The following is a 12,483-nucleotide window of genomic DNA, read 5'->3' as shown; positions in this document are numbered from 1 at the left end:
CTCAGATGGGCCCACTGCCATGTTTCCTGCCAATTCATGCCCTACCTGGCAGATCCCACATTCCAGCCTGTTTACTCTGGACTCTGGCAGGACTCTTACTTTTCAAAGGAGAGTCGGATGGTGCTATTTCATCTCCAATAAACTAGTGAGCTTTCTCTAACTAGTTGCCCACTCTGTGCTTTTAGATTTATGTTATCTGAATTTTGGGCCCTCTGATGGGTGTTAGCAGCATCACCCAGCCTCCTAGGAGCTCAAAGGAGCAGCGGTCCCCCAGTCCTTAGCCCCCAGCCCCAGGCCCGCAGGCCCAATCTAGCATTTGACAGATTCGGCAGATATCTGTGCACACATTTCCTAAGAGCCCAACCTTGGGGTTAGCCCACCTGTACCCATTCTGTGGCTGTGCCTAGCACACAAGAGGCACCCTGGAAACATATGTCTATCAACAGACATGTGGCAACACCCAGCACAGCCCTGTGGCCAAGGAGCAGGCATTATCTCCCCAGGAGGCAAGTCCTAGTCTTGGACTTTTCTCTGAGCTCCCAGGCCATCATCTTCCTGGCCAAGGGGCTGCAGTTTGGTCAAGAATCTTGGAAACACAGGTAGGATGAGACTGAATGCTGGCTCTATTTCTTGCTCATTAGGTATCTTCCCATCCCGGGGGCTGGAATAGGGTTCCAAGGAGGGATGTAGAACAAGGACCCATGGAGAGTAGACTTGGCTCAGAAAAGGTAAAACCTTCTTGTATTTTTAGAAGTCACTTGAATTTACTGAGCACCTCCTGCATGCCAGGCAGTGTGCTGGGTACTGTCACATGTTCTCTCACTTACAGCTGCCCAACAAGGATCTGACCTGCCTCTTGAGTGGTCAGGCATGACCCAGGCTGCCTGATTTATATACTGGCTCTACCACTTACTAGTGTGTCACCTTGGGCAGGCTATGAAATCTCTGTCGATTTGTTTACTCATGTGAAAAATGAGACAACAATAGTATCTACTTCATAGGGATAAAGAGGAGGAAGAGAAGAGAAAGGAGAAGAGCCGAGGCTGGATAACCTTCCACAGGAGATTCTGTCTGCAGAAGCATCGTGTTGAATATCGAATGCAATGATCTCAAGTTCCTTCCAGGAACGAGATTCTATGATTCATTTAACTTCCCTGGGTTTCAGTTCTCCCAGCAATATAATAGGCATTGCCATTCCTGGACAAATGCTGCTTTATTCTGTGTAATAGTCTAGACCTTGGGAAGAGCAGGTGTGCTCAAGGACCCCCCACCTCCACCGTCATGCAGGCCCAGGGTGGCCTTTAGAAGGCACTGGCAGTGGGTGGAGCCCCGGGCCTAGGGCAGAAGTCCTGGATCCTGATCCAACTTCCCAATCAAATAACTGTGGTTTTCAGCAAGTTAATGAAATTCTGAGAGTTTGGGAAAACAATTCCTACCAGCCCTCTCTGCTCTCAGGCCTGCAGCCCTGTGGATCTTTCAGGGAGGGAGAAGAAATCGCCAAGGACATAACGAGCCTTTGAACATGTGCCCACCAGTCAGGAAGTGGCACAGCAGCCTCAGCACAAGGGGGCTGTGCTGGTGGAGGCTACAGGGAGATCCTGACCTCCCCTCAGGAAATGACTCCATAAGAGTCTCTCGGCCCTCTCTAAGCCCACTCTAGTCTTCTCTAATTCTGAAAACCCCTCTGCTACCTCCAAAAACAGAGGCCCCAATTCCCATCCTATCACCAACCTCACTAGGGATGTCATTCTCTTATGATCTTATGAACTGAACTGGGCTAGAGGAGACACTATCAAGAGCAATAATAACCATAACTGTAACAGCAATGTCACCATCAGATTTCTTCCAAAGAGATTCCCTGTCATGCTGCTGAGGGTCCAAGACCCCAGTCAGACCCCTTCCTGCTAACCCCCGGCTGATAACCCAGGACAGCCGTTCCAGCCAGGTGGGCCCTTGGAGGAGGCTATGAGGAGACAAATGGGCCCTGGCTGCTGTTGGCAGGGCGGAGCTACCATTAACCACTTGGAGTCCAGTCTCAGCTGAGCTCCAGTCACTGTGCAAACTTGGCAGCTCATGAGAGGGTCTCATCAATGCTTCATGTCACCGCCTTTTTCCTACCTCCACCCCAGGCCCTTCCCTGGATGGCCTCCATGCTGGAAAAGACTGGCACATGATTCAGGAATGACTGCAGTTGGGGTGGGTCTTTAATCAATTCCCCAATATTGCCAGTGACCCTCTCACTCAGGGGTCAAAGAAAGCAGGCCAAGGAAAGACAAACAGCAAAATACATGGAGAACTCACTGCCCACTCCCCATGCCCATCAGTGGCCTAAGAGATGAGGAACAGAAGTAGTCAGGTAGCCAGAGGGAGAATCTTGGAAATTAGAGAAGATTAGTGCATATTTCACATTTCATGCATGTGTGCACGTGTGTGCATGCACACACGTCCACACACACACACACACACACACACACACAGGAATTATCACCAGAGTTTGAAATAAGACTGTCTGGGTACAAATTCCAACTCTGCTTCTTACTAGCTATGGAACTTCGGGCTAATTAATCATCTACTCTGAATCTCAGCCTCCTCATCTGTAAAATGGGTATAATAATAATTCCTTAAGGTTATTATCTTAATCCATTTGGGCTGCTACAACAAAACACCATAGACTGGGTGGTTTACAAACAACAGACATTTATTTCTCACAGTTCTGGAGGCCAGGAAGTCCACGATCAAGGCATCGGAAGCTTTGGTGTCTGCTGAGGGCTTTCTGGCTCATAGCAGTGTCCCCACTGTGTTCTCAGATGGTGAAAGGAGCGAGGGATCTCCGTGGGTTCTCTTTTATAAGGGCACTAATCTCATTCACCTCCCAAAGGCACCCCCTCCTAATGCCATCATCTTGGGAGTTAGGATTTCAATATATGAATTTGTAGGGGACACCAACATTCAGTCCATAGCAGTTATTAAGAGGATTAACTAAGATAATATATGGAAAGCACTTTGATCATGCTTGGTACATAATAAGCATTTAATAAATATTAGCTGCTATTATTGCCATTGCTGTTGTTGAATTCACACCTACTATGCATCAGCTTAGTGTTAGGGACAAATAAACAAGGCCCTATCCCTGCCCCCAAGGAGCTCATAGTCTTGAGCCTTAAACAATCAAAATCATCTGCCTGCTAAATTCTAGTCTGATTTCGTTTGGACGCCGCAATTGGACCAGATGATTTGTCTCTTTTCCAGCCCTCTCACTCCTGCATGGAAGGTCACGAGACCCAGGAGCAGAAATGCAGGCCACGGAGACTGGAACCCCAGCTCTGCCCCTCCCCGCTATACAACGTGGACAAGTGACTTAAGTTCCCCAGGCCACAAGGCCCTCCTCTGTCTGGTGCTTAGTCTAAACTACTCTAGACGGATTAAAAAAAAGATTAAAAAGCCTCTGCTGCCTTCCAGAAGGGAGATGCCCCCTTCTCCATCCTCTCACCAACCTTGCTGGGGACATTACTCTATGGAGTCTTATGAACTGGACTGGGCTTGAAGAGACACTATAAAGATGAAAACATAATAATACTTGACAATAACAACTGCTGCCACTGACTGAGCACTCTCCACACCTGCTAAGATGTGCAGAGGTCATGGTGTGCTTGTTAAGTTCCGGGATCTGCATCTGTGCATATCTGATCCAGAAGTGGCTGACCACTGCACCACACAGCCTCTGGGGAGCATGGCGGTGCCCACCCAGGCCTCCTGACAGGGAGAGAGAAGCAGGGCACTGCCCTCCATGCCACGCCCAAAATACACTCCGGCCAGGCCAGGTGGGAGAACAGGAGAGCAGGACCAGCCAGCCCCAGCTTCCCTACCCCACATGCGCCTCCGTCTCCTGCGCTCTCTTAAACATTTCTTTTTTATTAAGTGTGCCTTGCAACCAGCCAGCCTCTCACTTACACATCTTAACCTCCTCTGTGCTATTGATTTCTCATTCTATTAAATCCTCCTCTTTAACTCTGGCCCTTAAACTCCAAGTCTAAACACGTGTTTGCTCCACAGCCACCTCCCTAGGCCACCACTATGACTCCCCTATCCCGGGGGGTTGGCCCCTCCCTGCTTCCTCCTGCGAAGCTGCAGTGGGGCCTCTGTGAGGGAGACTTTATTGTGTGCCCCTGTTTATAGAGAGGAAACCAAAGCAGCAGTAAGTAGCCTGGGTTTCCCAGTTCCACGCCAGTTCTCTTCCACTGGTGCACAGCATTCCCCCTCCCCAAGATGCCCATGTGACTCTGTGCACACCCCAGCTTCCCATTCAGCCTCTCCATGGCCAGAATGCCCTGCAGCTCCCTGAACAGACTGTTGTCACTTCTTGGTTTTCCCTGCTCCCTCTGAGCAAACTGCTCCCTGACTCACAGGTGGGGAGGCAGGGCCGGCTCACAGGTGGGGAGGCGGGGGCTCGCTGCAGTCTAAGGGACTACCCAAGGCCTCCCTGTGGTAAAGATGGGCCAGCCTCAAACTCAGTACTGAGTGAGGAAGGGAGGCCTGCCAGTCTTGGGACCCACCCTCCTTCCTACCTGCCAGCTACACAAGCTGGCACCGAGTGGTTGGACATAAAAAGAAGAGGAGCAGTGACAGACGTCAGGAAGTGAGGTCTGATCAATGAGCCCTCAGACACCCTGTTCCCAGAAGCCTAAGGCCTTCCTCTCTCCTCTCCACCCTCCATAGCCTGTGAGTTTATCTCTGTAGCAAACATTTGTTAAATATGAGAGAAGACCCTTAACTAGGACAAATGTTTACTTAACACCTGTTCTGAGCCAGCACTAGAGAGCAGAGCAGACTGGTCCCTGCTCTCCTGGATGGAAGCTCCACTCTCAGTCCCCTGCAGGTGACAGACACAGAAGGAAGAGCTTCGAGGGCAGTAAGCACTGGACACAGGGGCTGCGGTGCCATGCAGGGCAGGCAGGGGGTCTCGCGGAGGTTGGGTGGTGAGATCGAGGCATCAAACTCCCCGGAGCCAGCCCCTCGTAGCACAGGCCCGGGGCCTGCACTCTTGCACAAGACAGCTCAGCTGCCATCCAGGAACTCCACGCCATGCGGGCCACCCCCAGAGGCCCTGTCTCCTCCGTGGTGGCACATCTAGGAACACCCATCAGCTTCTACCCTCCCCTTTTCTGAAAGCAGCACCACCTTTCTGGTCTCCCGGGCCAGAATCTCCAAGTTATCTCTGACACTTCCTGCTCCTTCATCTGCTGTATCCAATCTGCCAGCACGGTCTGCTGTGCCTTGGAAATGTCATTCAACTGTATCTTCCCCTTTTGCCGCCACCCCTCCGAGCCCTCCACCACTCTTTCGGCACAGCATCCCTCTGCCGAGAATCTTCAGCGACTCCCCCAAGTCTGTGGCAGCGACCTGAGCCTTTCCTCTTTGGCAGTCAAGGTCCTTGAATCCTGTCCACCCTGACGCTCTGCTACTCCTTAGCCTTCTGCGACAGACAGGACTCTTTCCCCACTTACTCTGCCCACTCACCCAATGCTCAGAGCCGCCTCTCTCCCTCGCTCTGCCTGTGTGGCCCCTGCTCCTCCTCCTCCCTGTGAAGTCCCCCTCCTCCATCCCTGAGCCCCCATGCTGGCTCCAGCTGGGTCTGAACCACTTCACTAGTGGCCGGTGCCCATCAACTCACGTGTCATGCTCCACCCAGATCACAGACCTGAGGAAGAAGAAGAGTTCTGCCTCATCTTGAGGGACTCGATAACTACGCAGTACCTGCTGGGCTGTACGTAAGTGATTTACACATTCAGCTGTTTAAAGAAAACCTGGGATGAGCCACTTTATAAAGTTCCCCCCTCCCACTTTTTAAAACACGTTATGCCCAAGTATGGGGGAAGAAGAGGGGGTCCTGGAGCACTCACTGGTCTGTGATGTGGGACAGAATGTGTGACACTGCAGGGCTCCCAGGACCCCCTTCCTCATCTGTAAAAACAGATGTGCTCACAACTAACACACAGGGTAGCTGGGGTGATTGAGCAAAACAAGCCGAGTACACAGTCAATACAATGTTAGATTGATTCCTTCCTTTCTTCCCATAATTTTCCTAGCCTGGTACTGTGGTATAAGATTTTTTTTTTTTCATATTGGATTTGCTAAATGTAAGGCATATCCTATTTTATGTAACAAAACGTTATAATCAAGTAAGAACTATTTATGTCCCTACTATGAACAGGGACAATTTACGGGGTGTTGAAGGACAGTGCCTGCTCCGTTGGGCTCTGAGGATGTGAAAAGGCATCCGGTGAAGTCTTGCTCCTTGAGGGATTTGCCATCTGGGCAGGCAGACAAACAGGGACGGATAATTATCAATGCCAGGCAGGAGCTGGGAGCTAAACCAGCCACAAAGAGCAAGAGTAGGAGGGGGCCACCCAGGGGATGCACCCTGGTACCCAGGTGGGCTGCCCTTCACATCTGACATATCACATCCCACCCTCTCACTTTCCATGTGCCAACCCTCTGAAGCAAGGGCGATGATCCCATTTTACAGGGGAGGAAAGTGAGGCTCAGAGAGAGTAAGCGATTTGTCTGAAGTTACAAAGGGAGTGATGCAAGGAGAGGAACCCATGTCTGCCTGGCTCTTAGCAGCTGGAGCTGCCACCCTTCCACAAAGGCGGAGCAAGATGTGGATGGGCAGAAAAGAGTAGAGAAAAGGACCCAGGCCAGTACACAGTGCCTGTGCCGAGGGGCAGGTGGAGGGTACTGCCAGATGCCTCCATGTGACACAAAGCTGGGGCCAGCGTAGAGAGGACCTTCACCTCCAAGCAAAGACATCTGCGCTGTGTCCAGTAGCCCAAGGGCTGCTGAAGGCTACTGAAACAGGGTCACCTGTGAGAAACACATCTTTTGCAGGAAGATAGGTGCAGCAGCACGGTGCCCAGAAGTAGAGGCTGAAAGTCCAGCGAGGATGCTGTCGTTCCTACAACAAAGGAATGAGCAGCTCAAGGCCCATGTGAGGACAGTAGCAGTGAGACAGCAAAGGTCAGACTGGACACTAGAAGTGCTCAAAAGAACTGAAGTGACAAGGTACCAGAGAAGGGGGAGGGGAGGCTGAAAAAGATGGAGCCAAGGAGGCCTCCAGGGTATGCAGGCTGCATGCCTGGAGGAACCCAGAGCTGATCTGGGAGGGAGTGGCCAGCTGGGTCAGGGGACAGCCAACCCGGGGATTGGGGAGAATGCAGAACAAAGAAAGAATCTGCCAGGCCGGGGGCATGTAGGGAGCCAAAACGGTCAGCCCCAAGTGGAGGAAGACAGTGTAGAGTACACAGGGGGGTGAACCGAAGCATGGGATGGGCAGAGGGTGGGCTCTCTGATGGCTGAGCAGCTGAGGCCTTAAAAAGCAACAAGAAGTTGCATGAGAGCACGAGACTCGGAGTCCAGAGGCCCTAGATGTATCTGGGAAACCTCGGACAAGTCATTTAACCTCTCTGAGCCTCAGTTTCTGTGGGTAAATAATACCTCCCCAGAGGGCTGTCTGTAGTACAGAGCAAATGCTTGCAGAGCTGTAGTGGAGATCAAATGAAGTAATGTTTCTGAGAAGCATCCGGAACACTGCAGAACTCAACACACACAGAAGGGATTAGTACTATGCAGAAGAGATGCCTTCTTCCCACACACGCACGCGGCCGCCCAGCCTCACCAGCCACATACCCACAGCCTTCCTGCTTACTGCTCTTCTTGCTTTCTGAGCAGCTTCTTCCCTCACCCTGTCCTTCCTTTCTTCTATCTCTGGGGGTCTGCAACCCACCTCCGGGCAGCTGAGTTCCCTCTCCAGGACCCTCTGCCTCCTAGCAGCTGAGACCTTCTCCCTAGAGCTTCTACTTCTCTCCCATTACGCAGAAGTTCCCTCTGCATCCTAAGGGAAAACCAAACCAGAAAGCCAGACCACGAAGCAGACCCAGTCTCTCAGAAGAACTTTCAGGGCTGGGGAAAACATCAGCCAATGATCAAGATGCCTAGGGTGGGGGGATGGGCAAAACAGAAAACCAAGATCTCCTCCCAACCTCCCCTCCACTAGAACCTGCCTCTTCCCCATCGGGGGACCAGCCCTGCCTCTGGGTCTCAGGTGACAGGTCCTGAGCTGGTGAGACAGACAGGAGGCTGGTGGGCAAGCCCGGGCCACCAGAAATGAACAAAATACAGAAATTAAACAACCCCAGACACTGTAATGTGTGCATATTAGATTAACTCTCCAAAGGGTCGTGACCTTGAGGAACACATCCAGCCAGTTAGGAAAATAATAAACCTGATTAATGATGAAGCGTGAGCTGCAGCTTCGGCAAAGAAAGCCGGCCCGATGTTGCCCAGTGGGATTCCAGGGGCTGACCTCCCCAGGCCCCTCACCCTCCACCACGCGAGCACAGACACTCAGGGAGTAAGGCAGGACTGGATTGCTCTCAGATGCTCACCTCCAACCCAGGCGGCCTCTGTCCCAGGGGACACCATGCCACCTGTTTCTGGGTGCTCCTGGAAGTGTCACTACCACCCAGGTGACCCACATTGTTGTAAGTGAAGGTAGCCCTCTTTGTTCCCAGCAGGGCTTGGTCCTCTTGGCCAGACCTCAGACCTCTTGGTCTGGTCTTGACAGATGCCCAGTGTCCGGCCAAGGGGCCCAGCCAAGCCCAGACCTCCCCTCCTCTTTCCAGACAACCCAGGCCCCTGGGAGACATGCCCAGGAGAGCCACTGGAGGGAGGCAGGGAGGTGGCACCGCGTGGCATCACAGACAACAGCACCAGGAAGAAGATGGCAGCATCAAGTACAGATGCCAAGAGCTGTGCAGCCCAAGGTCCAGCCTGGAGCAGCTCAGCCCGCATTGCCCCACCACTGCCAGGCAGCCTGGCCAGAGGTGCTCTGGCCCAGCGCCCTCCAGGCCGCCTCCCCCTCCCCAAGGCCCTGGGCCAACTCTCCCAGGCTCCAACTCCTCCTCACTTTCCTCCACTCAAGGGAGCCAGGGAAACAGACACAGGTGCTCTCGGCGCCTTGAACCCCGTCCCAGCTGTCGCAAGCAGCAGCCCCCCCCCCCCCCCCCCCCCCCCCCCCCCCCCCGGCCGCTCACAGCGCTGCCAGTCTCACCACCGGAGAGACTCTCAACCAGCTCCCCTCCCCCTCCCCCAGCCCCCTCCCCCAGCCCCCTCACGCGCCCAATGCAGGTCTCTGGAGTTTCTCCCTCACTTCCCACTCGGGTGAACTAGGGTGGGATGGGTGGAAGCCCCGTTAGTCCCGGAAAAAAGAGGATCATTTCTGATAGGACCTGGTTCCTCCAAAGCAAGCCGGCGTGTGCGGTGGGGGGTGTGGTGGTGGCCGGAGTCCAGTGCAGGGGCAGGGGGCAGTCGAGGCAGATGGCAGTGAGGGAAGGGGGAGGGGGTTTCGTGAGATGCAGGGCTGAGCCGGGATGGGGGACTGGAGTCGGGAACGGCGGCGCTGGGAGCAGCGGAGGGTGACGAGGTGTCGAGGTGTCGGAGAGAAGCGCCAGCGTTGGGAAGGGGCCGTCATCGCCGCAGGGGGCAGAGGCAGGGCTGGGAGTTGCACGGGGACGGGGTGCGGACCGGGGAGACAGACGGGGATGGAGACTAGAGAAACTACGGAAGTAGAGCGGTGGGGACTCGGCGGCGGATCGGGAGACGCAGGGACCGGAGTGCGGGGCACAGGGCTGCTGACGGCGGGAGAGGGCAGGCGGGCGCCGGGGCGGGGGCGGGGGCGGGGGCCGGGGCAGGGCTGCGGGGCAGCGGCCCCCATCAGAAGTCGGGGGCACGGGCGCGGGAGGGGGCTCGCAGGGCTGGGACGCGGGGGACGCGGGGGCAGCCCAGGGTGCGGGCCGGGGGCGCCGCGGCGGGCCGCTGCCCTTACCTGGGCGGCTCCGCACTCCGGGGGCTGCGCTGGGGGCCGGGCGCTGCGCTGGGGGCCGGGCGCTGCTGAGCCGGCCTCGCCGGGCTATTATTTTCCTTTCTTTTTTTTTTTTTTTTTCCTTCCGCAGCAGCCGCGGAGGCTCCAGCCCGATCCGCCGGCAGCTGAAGGCAGAGTCTGTGTCCGGCTGCGAGCGAGCCGGGAGCGGGGAGCGCGGGAGGCGCGCGGTGAGGCGCGGGGCGCCGCCCGGCGGGCAGCGCGGGAACTGCGGCGGCCCGAGGCACCGCCGGCCGGCCGGGGGGGGCGCCCCTTCGGGGCCGGGCCGGCGCCCCGCGGGCAGCCCGCACGCCCGGCGCGCCCGTTCGCGGTCCTCCCAGGCTCGCCCGGAGCCAAGCGCGGGGGAGTCGGGGCGGCGGTGACAGGCAGGGTGGGGGCCGGTCCCAGCGGCCAGGGACAAACTTGCCGCCGCCCGGGGGCTGTGGGGGGGGGGGGCGAGCGGGAGGCGCCCGGCAGGGGACAGGGGCACGCAGGGCCCAGCGCGCGGCGGACGCAGGTGCGGGCGCTGTGGTGTGACGATTTCAGGTGGGGGACCCGGGCGCAGCCCGCACCCCCTACCGCCCTGCGCAAAAGGGCAGCCCACCACGGTCCCGAGCAGTTATTAGCCCGGCCGGCTTCGGCGGGCAAAGGGCGCCACCTGGTGGCTTTTGGGGACCAGCTCGAGGGACTAGCGTGCCTTGCTACTAAAGACTGTGGCCTCAGTGGTGCCGAAGATGTAGAGGGAGCGGGGAGTTTGATAGTTAGAGACATTGTTCCAGGAGGCTGAAGAGCAAGAGTAGTTCCAAGGCATTGTTTTATCCATACAAACATCTTGGGAGGAACTGTCGTCTCGTTATGGATGAGGACCCTGAGGCTAGGAGAGGTGAAGGGATCAGCCGAAGAGCACGTGGGTAACAAGTGGCAGGACCAAGAGGGCAACCAGGCTTTCTGGCATGCGGTTCAGTGCTCATTTTCTTTCCTACACCACAGCTGCCCTCAGGAGGAGGCTGGAGAATGAGGAGTCCTGATGGAATTGAAGGAGGCCCGAGGGACACGTGACCTCCTCAAAGCTATTCGCTCCTCCTTTGCAACTCACAGGGTCTCTGTGTTGGGCAGATTACCGAAGTGATGACACCAGCCTGCCCATCTTCAACAGCCTGTGTCTCCATGCCCAACCATCAGCACACCCACAATGTCATCAAATTCTCTGTGAAGGGTTTGTCCTGATACTTGGTCGGATCTTGGGCACGAGAGGGTAATGTCTGGGCTTGAGAATATTCATTGACATCACGTGCCCCAGGGAGGGCTAGCCTGGGCAGGGGCTGAGCTTCCTGCTTTCAGGAGGAATGTGGGCCACAGAGTCCTGTCTTCCTCTTTCCTACCTCCACACACTAGGCTTGATGAAGGCTCCTGAGGGAGGGTGATGCCATATTGAAACAGGGATCCATTTCTGCAGCCAAAATGTGTGCCAAGACTACACTACTTACACAAGCGTGATTTCCAATAACCTTCCCATTAATTTTGCAGGGTGACACTAACCCCATTTTATAGATGAGGAAACCTGTTAACGATCAGTCACATCCTGGGGTGAATGTGCTACAGAGAACCAATTTCTAATTCCAGCTCTATCCCCTCACTCTGGAACTAATTCTCCTCATTTGCAAGTGGCAGAGTAGCAGCATGAGCCTAGCAGAAAGTACACTGGGCTGGAAGGGTGAGGAGCATCCCTGCGATCTGGGCAGGTGGCTACTTCCTTCAGCTTCAGTTTCCACGACCCTAAAAAGGAGGGTAGCAGATGAGAAAATCTCTAAAGTTACTTCAAACTCTGAAATGCCAAGCATGGATCCCTGGCCCCTCTTACTGAAGGATATAAGCTCAGTGAAACCATAGAGGCTTAAGTGATTGAGAAGAAAAATATGAGGGCACTTCAAAAATTTCTTGGAAAAATAGAATTAAAAGAAAATACAAACATTTCATGAACTTTTTGAATTACCCTCACACTATGTAAGTGAAATGCTTCATTTTACTCTTTTGCCTGTGACCGGGGTTGGGCTGGGGGGAGGTGAGCTTGTGGTGGGTCAGGGATTGATGGTGGCTCTGGAGGTAGCCTTAGCTGTGGCCTAGTGAGGACCCCAGTTTCCTCCCTTTCTACAAGGATGATTCTGACTTTCTTTTCCTTTCTGAAGGCCTCTGCTCCTATAAACAGGGAGCCCCTACAAGTCAGAGAGTGGACAACAATGCCTGAAAAGCCTGCCTTCAGCTCCACCCTGGTTGTCCCCCACCCACTCTCCCGTGTCTTCCCTCCGTCTGCTACCTGCTGAGTTCTACTGATACACTCCCAACTTGCTTTCCCTTTCTTTATTCCTGAATATCAGTGCCACTTGTCGATCAAAATTCAATTCCAGGCAAGCTAACTTCCCAAGGTCGGTTCTAGGGGTAGCAAGGTCAGTTCAGATCATTTATGAATTCCACGGTAGGGGGATGTCAGCAGGCAATGAGCCTGGCCCTGCTGATCTCCTGAGGCTGCTGCCTTGAATGAAAGAGCAGAACGGTTGGGAAATAGGGCT

This window comes from Cynocephalus volans, chromosome 4, assembly GCF_027409185.1.
Source record: "Cynocephalus volans isolate mCynVol1 chromosome 4, mCynVol1.pri, whole genome shotgun sequence".
Classification (NCBI taxonomy): domain Eukaryota; kingdom Metazoa; phylum Chordata; class Mammalia; order Dermoptera; family Cynocephalidae; genus Cynocephalus; species Cynocephalus volans.
The sequence above is the reverse complement of the archived record's forward strand: the minus strand, read 5'-3'. Positions refer to the sequence as shown.